The sequence below is a fragment of the Panthera onca genome, chromosome C2 (genome assembly GCF_046562875.1).
Source record: "Panthera onca isolate mPanOnc1 chromosome C2, mPanOnc1 haplotype 2, whole genome shotgun sequence".
Lineage (NCBI taxonomy): Eukaryota > Metazoa > Chordata > Mammalia > Carnivora > Felidae > Panthera > Panthera onca.
Window position 1 is genome coordinate 77,525,514 of NC_138347.1, and position 13,206 is coordinate 77,538,719.

Sequence of the window (13,206 nt, forward strand, 5' to 3'; positions counted from 1 at the left end):
TACAAGAACAGAATCACAAGGAGGTAGAGTATGTACAAATATTTTGAAACTGTAAAACATTATATAAATATGACTTATTGCTATTGTTGTAACATAAAGCTATATTTTGATTCACAATACCACTTATGCAGTCTTATTATAATCTCTGATATATAATGACAAAATAATAAAGCTTATTAATCATCAAGCCATTCTTGGTCATATTTCATTATTATAATATGTCAGTAGTGCCAAAAATATAAACAACCATTTAAGAATCATGTTGCTTTGAAAGGTTATTAAGCAGCCTGATTGCTAAGAAAACTTAGTCTTTGGAGCTAGGTTTATCTCTTTACAAATACTAGTTCTCCCACTTTATAGCTACTTGATCTTGTGAAGTTAGAAGTTAATTTTTCTGAATCTTCGTTATCTAATTTTTGAAATGGAGATAATTATACTGGCCTCTTGTCCTTAGAATGATTAAATGGCATGACGTGAGTCTGGGTAGGTAAATCCTACCACCCGTCATCTTCTCTCTCCAGGTAGTCTCCTACTACCTCCCAACACAATCCTTTATAGCAAATTTCAAGGTCAGCAAGGTTGAAAAGGACTATATAGTTGGAAGAAATATTTTTTTAAGGAAAACACTGTCTATAAATCCAGCTATTGATAAATTACACAGCTGTGGCTTTTTTTTTTCGGGGGGGGCAGATTTGTTATTGTAACACATCATAAATATGCTTTAGGAAATGGTCACCTTCTGTGGTTAATTAAACTTGATAGCCAATCACTAGGACCTATTTTATGCAATTTATGTAATTCCCTGAATAGTTTTCAATGTATATATCTAGACTTGTTTGTTTGTTTGTTTTAATTTTATTCTCAAGCTAGTTAACATACAGTGTAGTTTTGGTTTCAGGAGTAGAACCCAGTGATTCATCACTTCTATATAACAGCCGGTGCTCATGCCAACAAGTATCCTCCTTAATGCCCAGCACCCATTTACCCCACCCCTCCACCCCTCACTGCCATCAACCCTCAGTTTGCTCTCTGTACTTAAGAGTCTTTTATGGTTTGCCTCTTTCTCTGTTTTTGTCTTATTTTTCCTTCCCTTCCCCTTGTGATCATCTGTTAAGTTTCTCAAATTTCACATAGGAGTGAAATCATGTGATATCTGTCTTTCTCTGACTGACTTATTTCAATTAGCAGAATATCCTCCAGTTCCATCCATGTTGTTGCAAATGGCAAGATTTCATTCTTTTTCATAGCCAAATAGTATTCCTTCGTGTATGCATATGTATATCTATCTGTCTATCTATCAATCAATCAATTTATCCATTCATTAGTTGATGGACATTTTGGCTCTTTCCATAATTTGGCTATTGTTGATAGCACTGCTGTAAACGTTGGGGTGCATGTGCCCCTTTGAATCAGCTCTCCTGTTTCCTTTGGATAAATTACTAATAATGCAATCGCTGGGTTGTAGGGTAATTCTGTTCTTAATTTTTTGAGGAACCTCCATACTGCTTTCCAGAGTATCTGCACCAGCTTACAATCCCACCAACAGTGCAAGAGGGCTCCCTTTCTCCACATCCTTGCCAACATCTGTTGTTTCCTGCGTTGTTCATTTTAGCCATTCTGACTGGTGTGAGGTGGTATCTCACTATGGTTTTGATTTGTATTTCCCTGATTATGAACAATGTTGAGCATCTTTTCATGTGTCTGTTTGCCATCTGGATGTCTTCTTTGGTAGGCTAGGATTTTTTAGATGAAAGTATATGTAAGAAAACAATGTAGTGTGTTAAGGATGTGATTATGATTCTGTCACACTCCAGAGGAAAATGTTGCATTATTTTTTTGTTTTCTCTTTTAACTCTTCAAAAGATAATGTGTTTCACAAGAATTACTAATATGGTATGTCTTCGATCTACTTTTCTTTTTTTTTTTTTTTTTTTTTTCTGGTTAAAATTTTTACTTAGTGTTATGGAAATTATCATATACAAACCAAAGTAGAAAATACTATAATTAACCTGCCCTCCACCATGTATCTTCAACCAGTTTTATTAGTTTTCAGTATTCTGCCTTTCTTGTTTTATTTATTTTTTTATTTTTATTTATTTATTATTATTTTTTTTTAATATATGAAATTTATTGTCAAATTGGTTTCCATACAACACCCAGTGCTCATCCCAAAAGGTGCCCTCCTCAATACCCATCACCCACCCTCCCTTCCCTCCCACCCCCCATCAACCCTCAGTTTGTTCTCAGTTTTTAACAGTCTCTTATGCTTTGGCTCTCTCCCACTCTAACCTCTTTTTTTTTTTTTTTCCTTCCCCTCCCCCATGGGTTTCTGTTACGTTTCTCAGGATCCACATAAGAGTGAAACCATATGGTATCTGTCTTTCTCTGTATGGCTTATTTCACTTAGCATCACACTCTCCAGTTCCATCCACGTTGCTACAAAAGGCCATATTTCATTTTTTCTACTTTTCAAAACTGGGAAGTAATTATGCAGTATATTTGGAGATGTTCTCTCTGCCTTTTTGCGTGTAATCTTTCTCTGTTCTGCTCTGGTTTGTTGCTGAATTAACAATAATTGATTAATTAAGTGATTTATATAGCTCTGAATAAAAACATTTGATATTCCTGTATAAAATATATTGAAACTCTTCCTAAGGGTAAGCAGTTTAATGAAATGTAATAGGAAGCAGACTTCTTTTGAGACAGTTTGATTTTATACTTGGTTTCTCTCAAGGGCAGGTTTTATCTACAGACTATGTGACTTGTATTGAATATAGGCACTGTCATAATTGAGTGAACCTTTAATTGTAGACTTTGGGTAGCTTTCAAGAGGAAGAAGAATTTCCTTTTAATTATCTTTGGCTAATTATCTCTGCATTAATGGCCTGACTGCTGTTATTCATCATACTTGAAATATAAATAGAGGATTAGAGCTGAGGGGACAGTCCTAGACAAGGGCTTTTCTCTCCATGTCAAAGCCACTGTTCATGTTAGGGATCCGTGGAAGTCCAGTAATTCTCAGGATCTTGGGCTTTGATTAGTGGACACAAGACTTCTGATGCTCCATCATATTAAATAATTGTATTAGTCATGGTTTTTTTTATTTATAAATGAAAGATAATCTAACCATTTTACAAAAACAAAAACAAAAACAATTGGTTCATGTGATTATAAAGTCCAGAGAGAAAATGTTTTAGATGTTGCTAGATCCAGGGACTCAGAATAGGTCTTCAGGAAGTTTTTCTCTCTTCATTGGTTCCCTCTTTTTTCCTCTGTTGGTTTCATCCAGCAGATGGCAACTTAGCAGCTTTTATTCTCCCAGTAACCTCATCAAAATATCATTTTCCTTTTTGAAAATTCCAGGAGTAGCCCCAGTTCAATTTCTTTGGACTGATTTGGACTATATACCTTTTATAAACTAATTATCAGAGCTAGAAAAGACTACTTATGGGGTGGGCTTAGATTACATGCCTTTTTCTGGATTCAATCCTACCCAGAAAACAAGGATTGAGAGAAGGGAAGAACTTAATTTCCCTAAAAAAAGTAAATCAGAATGTCATTGCTATGAAAAGGGAGAATGGATACTGGGTTGAAAGAAAGAAAGAAAGAAAGAAAGAAAGAAAGAAAGAAAGAAAGAAAGAAAGAAAGAAAGAAAGAAAGAAAAAAAGAAAGGAAGGAAGGAAGGAAGGAAAGAAGGAAGGAAAAAAATCTTGGTCATGCATTTGTTAGTAATATTTGTGTTGTATCTAAACAATGAACAAAAGTTAATAAAGTGAACACATGGCTTGTAGAATATAGAGTAGTGGGCATTTGGGGCAAAGAGAACAGCAAAGACATAGGGATGGTTAAAGAGTATAATAGTTTAGAGAAATGGGATTAGATTGTTATTGTGGTTAAATCTCATAATAATCTCATGCAGTGTCGTTTCTCAAGTAGACCCTTATTCCTCCTCAGAAATAATACTACATTGCCCGGGAACATTCACTTTCTTACTTTCCTAGATGGCTATTTCATACCTGATCCTTTGGTCTCAAATATCCAACACCCAACACCTCCTCTCCCATTCTTGGTTTAGGCTATCTTATTTCCCATTTAGAAAGCAATAGAAGAGAACCAGAAAAGACAGTCTTCAAATTCCCAGAACTCCCTTGACTCCCCTACTAGCATCACTCCTGTTGCTCTGAACTCTGTGCTGCTTAAAGGAACCCTTCCAGTTATACACTAGATTCAATTCACACAGGGTCATTCTTCCAGTAATTTTCTCCTCCCTATCCTGCATTTTAAATTTTCCCTCTCTACCTATATGTCCATGTGCATGCAGCTAAATATGGGTGATGATAATACACTGGTGTGTTGAATTGTCTCATATCAAACTCAAGACAACAATTCTGAAGTGAAACCTTGTTATTTTTCTTATGAGCATGGGAGAAACAAAAACAAAATACTTCTTGTTGCCACATACACCTCAAGAATCCATCTCATTCTCTGTTCCCTCTTACAGCCAAATTCTTTTAAAATTATTTTGCTTTCCGTACCCAGTTTTCTTTCCCCTCTGTCTTGAACCTGTTTCAAGAAGGATCTGCTTCTGCCACTCCACAGACCTCCTCTCATCAAGCCCACTATGACCTCTGTTGTTGCTAAGTGCAATAGTCAGTTCTCAGTGCTCATTTTACTTGACCCAGCCCCAGAACTTGCCATATTGACTATTTCCTTCACTTTAAAACATTTTCTTCACTTGACTTCCAAGTCCTACATTCTTATTTTCATACTCCTCATTGCTTCCTTCTCATCATCTTGACCTTTCATTACTGAGGTGCCTCAGGGATATTCCCTGGACCTTGGCTTTCCTCACTTTTTTCCTAATGGCTTCTGATGGTTTCAAAATGAATATATCCTGAGCAGTCCTTTCTCCTGAATGGTGGCTTCCTAAACATGGTCACTTTGAAGTCTAAAGCATCTTGAACTAAAAAAAAAAAAAATCTCTAATATACCCCCTTAGTCAACACTGCCACTCCTTCTTTCCAGTTGCTTAGGCCCAAACTGTGAACTTATCTTGTACTTTCAAATCCTATACCTAATATGTCAGAAATTCCTGTAAGCTTAACTTTTTACAAAACATGGTTTGCAACCACTTCTTACCACTCCCTTGTGCCATGCCAATCCAGATCCCCATTTTTTCTCACTTCGTTTACTGCAGTAGCCTCTCACGTGCGATGATGTTCCCCTATAGCTTATTCTTTATAAAAGAAGCAGTGTCTTGGTAAGATTTAAGGTATATCATATCCCCCTCTGCTCAGAACTCTCCAACAGATCCCAGATCTGAATATATTCTGTGTGCTTCCTAGATCCTTTCTGTCTTTCCCTACCTTGTTGTATGCCCAACAGACTAAATCTTTTAGATTGTGTATAGGATTCCTTGATCTTTGGGTTCTGGTTGGACTGAGCAATGAAAGGCATGAGCCAAAGATTGGTAGACAGGATGAGAGTGAGGTCTAGGTTTTCCTCTGCTTCCATGTGGTCAAAAAATGTTGACTATTTCACTCTACTAAAAGTCACAGGTGCTGTCTAGTAGCTCACTCGATACAGACATCCTCGATTTCTCATAGCCAGTCCTTCTCCTTGCCACTTTAGGACAGCGGTAGTAATGCTGCTCACTGCTACGGGTCCTGGGTACCATACAATTCCATACCGGGTTTCCTAAATCTTGTCCATACATTCGGAAGCAGAAAATTTATTAAACTATCATTTAATTTCCCAGTTTATGTATGCCGTCCATTCCTGCTGGTACTGTGGATGATACATTTGCCATCATACACAGAGTAAACTGAAAGTTCCCTACAATGGTCTACAAGGATGTACGTTATTGTAACCTTGGACTTCATTTTCTATTCTCTCACATGCTTCTTATACTCTAACCACAGGACTCCTCTTTTTTCTTTCCTTTTCTTTCCATATATATATATATATATATATATATATATGCGCCTTTTACAGTTGCTATTAAGTCTGTTCACTCTTCCACCTTACTTCGGCCTTCGTACAAAAGCCATCAAGCCATCTTCTCCTTAGGGTTTTCTATGAATACTGTTTAAAATTGAAAATCTCCTCTCAACACTTCCTATCCCATGTTTCTGCTTAACCTGAATTAATCTGAATCTGTGGAATTTATCACAATATAACGTGCTCTGGATTTTTCTTACTTATTTATTGTCTGTCTCCTGCCACTGGAGTGTAAGCTTAAGAAGAGGAAGCAATTTGATCTTTCTTATTCATTGAAATGCTTTGAGTATTTACAGTGTCCGTGGGCACAGAGTAGATGCTTAATTAACGTTGTTGAATGAGTGAATAAACAACAACAACACAAACCCACAAGAAATGTTACGGGCGATTTGATAAGAATGAAAATATTTTCTGCTGATGGTATCAGAAAAATGGAATTTGGATTGCACCTTGAGAGTGGACATGTGAGATGACTGAAGAGTTTTCCCAGACAGTAACAACCTGGATAAGGTTACACTGATGGAAAAGTATTCAAAAAGCAGTAAGTCTTTTAGTTGTGTTGTGTGTTATGTGCGTATGGAATCAGAAAAGGTAAGTTGCTGAAGATAGGCTGAGGCCAGAGAATGGAGTGCCCCCAGTGCAGGGTAAAACAAACCGGGACAAATTTTATCTTGTAGCAAATTAGATGTGACAAGGTGATTGAGACGTCAAATGTCACAGTCAGAGTTGTATCCTAGAAAGAAGGATTTGGTGATAGTGTACACAGGTTAGGAGAGGGGAGACTAATGACATTCAAATAAAAAGCCAGTAGGAGAGGTGATGAGCCCTAAACCACAGCAGTGGCAAGGAGTATGGGGAGGAGAGCTGTAACATAGATTGTGAGAGTATCTTGACCCAGAGAGGAGAAGAATATATTTTTTAGGGCGCTCGGAAGAACTGATCCCTCAATTACCAGCTGACCTTGAATCAGCACAGCCCTTTATTTCATTTTTCCGATATTTCATTAAACAATAGGTTTAATGTTTTTTTCTGCTTGAATTCATTAGCCAGAAATGCTCTATGATACACTGTAAGTAGAGAGTGTTTATCACAGCTTAGTGCTCTGTCATTTTGAACCTATTTAATAGCAACATCACAAACAGAACATCTGCCGATGAGCATGGTAGTGATCCCAGCCTCAGCTGTTATTGCAGATAGAGTGTAGCAGGGGTGGGAGTCCTTAGTGCAAGAGTGGCAACCAGGCCAGGCGTGGCACAGCTGGGGCTCTTACCACCCCTACTGGGGCATGGGTCATCTGTCTGCAAGCAATACCAAGGGCCAAATTTTAGTGGTGCTGGATGTGGTGTTGGGAGCCCCAGGATTCCAATATTGGGATGCACTTTATACAGTGATGAACAAAAGCCTAAAATGGTGCCTTTTCTATAATACTGCATCTATAATGGAGGAGAAATAGAAGAAAGACAGAGGCAAAGCTCTATCGCTTTGTTTCCAATGATAGTGTGCATGATAATTAATTTAAAGAAACATTAATGGAAAACTGTTATGTTCTTGTCATCATTCTAAGTGCTCAAATTAGAGATTCAATATATAGCATTAGCCCATGGGAGCTTACAGTACAGCAGGTAAAAGAGAGATATAGAAATTTATAATTCAATAACAGAAGTGTGATGCATAATAAGTATAAAAGAAGGAGCATTCAATTCCGCCTGAGAAAGTTTGATAGTGCTTACATGGAAGGGAAGAAGAGCGGGCATTCCACGCAGAAGTAATATTAACCAAGGCACACGGAGCATAAAACTACATGGCATGTTCAGGTAATAGTGTTTAGTGTATATGTAGTTTAAATTCATAGATTTCTTGGGGAGAAGAAAAGAGAAAAGCAATTGTCTCAGGATGAGTGAGGAGGAGAAATCTCTGAGATTTGTTTTCACTTTGTACAACTTAACTAGCATTTGGGCACTTGTGGAGAATCCAATTTCTTAGACATCTGACTTTGGATTACTTGGAGAGAACCATGGTTGTACCCTGAAACGCATAGGAAAGTCTTGCTTTGTTATTACTATACTGACTTTTAGAATACTGGGGATAGAAAGACACAGAGTGATCCTTGAATTGTATTGACAGGGAGAATATTGCACAGTTAGTGCTTTGCTCCAGGTCTCATAGCAGAGGGGGAAAAATAGAATTATAGTTTTGGATTAGAACTCAGATCTCCTAATTCCTGAGATGTTGCTGTTTCTATACTGTGTAGTTTTAAAATTAGGCTCCCTTTATTAATTTTTTTTGGCATCATAAAATACATGGACATATATCTCAATAGGAAGGTTGCTTGAGGTTTGCGTGAGTTAAAAATAAGGGCATGAAGCTATTAGGAAGACAAAAGATAGTATTTCTTCAATCTAATTTACAAAGTAGTGACCTTGTGACTTAAGATTAAAGCTTTTTTTAAGAAATTGGAGGCACCAGAGTTGAACTATGAGCAGACTCCTGGTAAACTGATTGTATTATCTCACAGACACTATTCCTAGACAGTAATGGACAGCAGATAAGGGAGAAGAGAAGTTGTCTGTTTAGCTTTGCAAGTGAGAAATGCAATACAGGAACTAGGTCTAAACAGACAAAAGCATTCTTTATGACTCTTTGGAAAGAGCCCTTTCACCTTTCAAATATTCTTTCAAATATCACTAGACCTTGGATGCTGATGTGTGCGATATGGGTGGAGGAGAGGGGATTATTTAAGCATTAAAGTGAATCAAATAAGCATAGAACTATAATATCCTACTGACTTGCTAGTCCAATCACATCCATTTTAGAGACTCAGAGGTCTGAGATACAGAGGATAAATGCTTTGATTATTTATATATAATCATTTCAGTTCAGAGCAAAGATGAGATCCTGGATTACTCCAGAGAAAGCCATTACCTCCTCATCTTTCCTCTTGCAGTGGCTGCTTTTTGGAATAAATAGTCACTTTCAATCTCTTTAGAAGTGAGGCCAGAATAAAACTTGCTTCAATACTCAACCCCCAGACCAAGAATATAGCTAACCAGCCCCAGAATAGAATGAAGGGAAGGGGAAGGAGGGAGGAGGACTTAGAGAGAGAGAGAGAGAGAGAGAGAGAGAGAGAGAGAGGTGAGGGAGAAAGAAAGGGAAAAGTAAGAGAGGAGGCAGACAGGGGGAAAACAGAGACAGAGATAACCAGAACTAAGATGATATAATTCTTCCCCATTCCACATCTTCTACCAGGAAGAAGAAACGTTCTAGCCAGGACAAGACAGTTAGCTCTCATTTGCCTTGTGGCACCTCTACAGTTAGGTAGCTTACCATGTTAGGGATGAAGTTAAGAAACCTGAGGACCAGTCACTTCCCTTTTCTGGACTTCAACACCCGGCTAAATCTCTCCCAAATTCCTGACCGAAACCCACAGAAAATGTGAGATAATCAATATTTGTTGTTTTATTTTTTATTTTTTTTAATCTTTATTTTCGAGAGAGAGACAGAGACAGAGACAGAGTGCAAGCAGGGGAGGAACAGAGAGAGAGAGACACACACACACAGAATCCGAAGCAGGCTCCAGGCTCTGAGCTATCAGCACAGAGCCCAATGCGGGGCTCCAACTCCTGAACCATGAGTTCATGACCTGAGCTGAAGTCGGATGCTCAACCGACTGAGCCACCCAGGCACCCCAATATTTGTTGTTTTAAGCTGCTAAAAGGTAATTGGTTATATGGCAGCACACAAAAAAATGCAACTTTTTTTAACTTTTTACTTTTTCAGAGTCTGATTTTTTTTTTTTTTGTAGTCTTCAACACTTAGAGCCATACAAAATTGTATTGTTTATTCTTTCATTTTTAGATATGAAAGATTACAGTTCAACTATCTGGTCTGGAAAGTACCACAGTATTCAGCAGGCTAAGAACTTTCTCTTGAGCCTCTTCCTTTTCCCCAACTTTCTTTTATAGAATAGTAATAATAATAATAATAATAATAATAATAATAATAATACCACTCCAAGCATGTAATTTATAGATGTTAGAGGTTCACATTTACTATATAATTTTACCCTTACATCAATCTACTAAGGTGGATATACTATACTCCTATAATATATGAGGAAATTGAAAACTTGAGAGCAAAAGTGTCTGAAAGGCACACAGTAAATAGGAGAACTGGCACTCCAGTTCAGGTCTCCTGATTCCACTATATCCAAGGCTCTTATTTATAAAAATAATCATTCAACTTTCCTCCCTAAACTCTGACACTAACTCCACATTTTAGCTGTCCATCTGGTATTTGGGATTTGTTACCGATCTCCCTTCCCTTTTACATTGCAGTCCTGAGGTTTGTAAATTAGTGAATAGGTCCGCTTATTCTCCCTTTTATCCTTTGGTTCTTCTTAGAAGTCATTTAATTGTCTTTGCCAACAGCCAAGTTGTTATACCTTGAACACACTGTCCTATTGTAGATGACCGATGATATGGATGTAATGAATACTAGGGTTCCAGCCTTTGGCTAATTGCAGTTGTTTTATGGGGCACCTGGGTGGCTCAGTCAGTTAAGTGTCTGACTTCGCTCAGTTAAGTGTCATGATCTTGCAGTCTGCGTTCGAGCCCCGCGATGGGCTCTGTGCTGACAGCTCAGAGCATGGGGCCTGCTTCGGATTCTGTGTCTCCCTCTTTCTGCCCCTCCCACACTCACGCTGTCTCTCTCTGCCTCTCAAAAATGAATAAACGTTAAACAATTAAAAAATAAATTGCAGTTGATTAAACTACATTGATTATTTTCATAATTTTAACTACATTTTGTTTTTCTCATATTTTATGTAATTTCATAACAAGATATGAAAATAAAGGACTCAAACCTCAGTATTTGGCAATGAAACAAGTTTTACTCTAAGAAAAAAATACATTGTCTAAAAGATCGGGATTTGCTTTTACCTTTCTTTTTGTCCAAATTTATGTTATTACTAATTTTTCACTGAAACATTTGCAGACATTAAAAAGGTACTTAATGCATACTTTATAAGAGTATACATCTAAGTCATTTTGGGAGATTTAATAGTCTGAGGTAGGCCCCAAATATGTGTATTTTTTTTTAAATGCTTATTTATTTATTTTGAAAGAGAGAAAGAGCATGCGTGCACAGGCGGGGAGAGGGAGGCAGAGAGAGAGGAAGAGAGAGAATCCTAAACTGACTCCCCACTCAGCGTGGAACCAGATGCTGGGCTGCATCTAATGACCAGGAGATCACAGCCTGAGTGGATATCAAGAATCAGACGCCCAACTGACTGAGCCACCCAGGCGCCCCTGTGCAATTCTTTAAAAGAACCACTTGCCTGAGGTGTTTTGAAACATTGAATTATAAATTAACTGCAAGCATGTACCATAGTTTTTGACAAAAGTAACAAGTTGTTATGCATGGCTTTGTGTCTTAAATGAAAAATAAATACATATCAACTTTGATCTTTTTTTTTCAATAAAGCATAGAATATTAAAATTTCTGTCACCTAGAGTAGGATAAAAATAGCTCATGAGGCACCTGGGTGGCTCAGTCAGTTAAACATCTGACTCTTGATTTTGGCTTAGGTCATGATCTCGCAGTTTGTGAGTTCCGGTTCACTGTTCTACAGACAGTGCAGAGCCTGCTTGGAATGCTCTCTCTTTCCCTCCCTCTGTCCCTCTCCTGCTTTTGCACTCTCTCTCTCAATAAATAAACAAACAAACAAACACACACAAAAAACTTAAAAAAATAGCTCATGTTCTGAGTTCAGAGTTGGAATCTTCCTGCTTTCTTTCTATGAGGCCATTTCAAAGAGCCATTTTTTTCTACTTAAATATTTAAGTGTTTTGTATTATCCAGGAGAAAACCTTTGTCAATTATCCTCTAAAGAATTTTGAGTATGTCCATAATCTCCTCGCTATACTAAGCAATCAAACTTTTTCTTTGTTCAGCATTGTAACTTGTTAGTATGGATTTAGGCTCCTTAAGCACAAAGAGAGATTTCTTCATGACCAAATGATACTGCACAACATTAGAGAAGTCATAAAAATTCATATCTTTAATACAAAGAATCCAAATCATAGAGCAGATGCATAGATGGCGGCCGACTTCATAATACCCACAACAACGTTTATCTCTTCCTTCGTCTGAGCTCTAGCATGTTCAGTTTGAATTCCCCATTTAGCTCTTTAGATAAATAGATCAAGGGAGACTTTCTAATGACCGTGTTACATGCTCTGCTGTGTTCTAAATGTCTTCAATCCTTCTGAGACTCCCTGGATATTCAAAAATGAAATGGCTCATTGGCAGATGGTTTGAGCATCACATTCTTAGAAAACTACCTAAAGCCACTGAATGGAAATTAACCAAATACAGAAACTTGCCAATTTTTAAGAATCCTTTCCTTAATCAGAAGCTGTAATCATTATTATGCATTCCTTCTGTAACTTTCCTTAGGGAAAATTATGGACAAGGCGTATTCATTTTCGTATACTCTTTTTTCACAACTACCTGACCTGACACCTTGGCAAGCTGAGGTGGGGTGTTGGCAGGAAAGTCCTTCCATTCCTTCATTATCAAGGTATTTAACATAACTCCGTATGTAGTTCTCTTGCCTCTTCAGGCAATCTCAATATCTCATTCTTAGGCTAAGACAGTGCTTTGTGTTCACCAAGTTCCATTTCATTTTTCTCTTCCCAGGAACCCAGGAAGAATGCATTTTCCAGCCTTCTCTATGACTGGATCAGCACTCACAGCTAGTTTTGGCCAGTGGATTGTAAGTGAGAGTAATAAGTGTCATATTTAGAAGTTCAGAACAGCAGGAAGCCACACATTTCAGATGGCAGAACTACAGAAATGTAAGCCCGTATCTGGACATATAGCATAAAGAAGAAATGAGTCTTGTGATATAAAGCTACTGAAATGTTGGAGTTCTTTGTTAGCACAATGTAGCTTATCTGAATCTGATTAATACATGTGATGATTACAGCAATCCTACCAGATTCCAGATGTCAGTGTTTGATGTTTCGTATATTAGAAATACACTGCACTAACTGCTCCTCTATTTAATTGTCTTCTTGTGCCAAGGCAACTCCAAGGGCTAAACATGCCCTATATTTTCATCTATTGCCTGCAAACACCTTGTTTAAAGGATGATTTGTAGTCTTCCTTGGCTGGAGAAAATCGGAGCCTACAAGGGTAAAAGAG